At 64.6% G+C, this 525-nt stretch overlaps 1 pseudogene; it reads left to right on the top strand.

Moving 5' to 3' along the window:
* The window catches only part of LOC111532437, a 1,984-nt pseudogene extending 1,467 nt beyond the window's left edge, over positions 1-517 (top strand).
* The last annotated feature ends 8 nt before the right edge of the window (positions 518-525 follow it).

Below are 525 nucleotides of genomic sequence, written 5' to 3'. Positions count from 1 at the left end.
GGAACCAGGCAGTGGTGCTGGCCACCTTCGGGGCCCTGTGCCTGCACGTGGGTGCCAGCAGGCTGGCCCAGCACTCCCTCCTGGAGGCTGTGCGGCTGTTCTCGAGGCTGCCCTGTGGGGAGTGTGGCCGGGACTTCACCCACGTGCTCCTGCAGCTGGGCCACCTCTGCACCCATCAGGGCCCGGCCCAGCAGGGCAAGGGCTACTACGAGTGGGCCCTTCTGGTCGCTGTAGAGATGGGCCACATGGAGAGTGATTGCGCCGGTTCCTCCTGTGTGCCTTCTGGGCCACTCGGGTCAGGGCACACCTGGGGTTTGTGATTCAGAAACAAGCGGTGGTTTTCCCCCATCGAAAATGCCGAGTCGTGGCCAACAGCAGATGTTGGCAAGCACCCTGGAGACAGGCCGTTCCAACGCAGGGCCAGGCCTTCTGTGCCCCACTGGGGCAGCCAGCTCTTCCCGGTTTGCCCAGGGACCATCCTGCCTTGAGCTCTGAAAGTCCTGCGTGCTGGGAATCCCTGGCCAT

This window comes from Piliocolobus tephrosceles, unplaced genomic scaffold (assembly GCF_002776525.5).
Source record: "Piliocolobus tephrosceles isolate RC106 unplaced genomic scaffold, ASM277652v3 unscaffolded_21254, whole genome shotgun sequence".
Taxonomy (NCBI): Eukaryota; Metazoa; Chordata; class Mammalia; order Primates; family Cercopithecidae; genus Piliocolobus; species Piliocolobus tephrosceles.
Note: the sequence above shows the minus strand (reverse complement) of the source record. Positions and strands in the feature narration are given on the sequence as shown.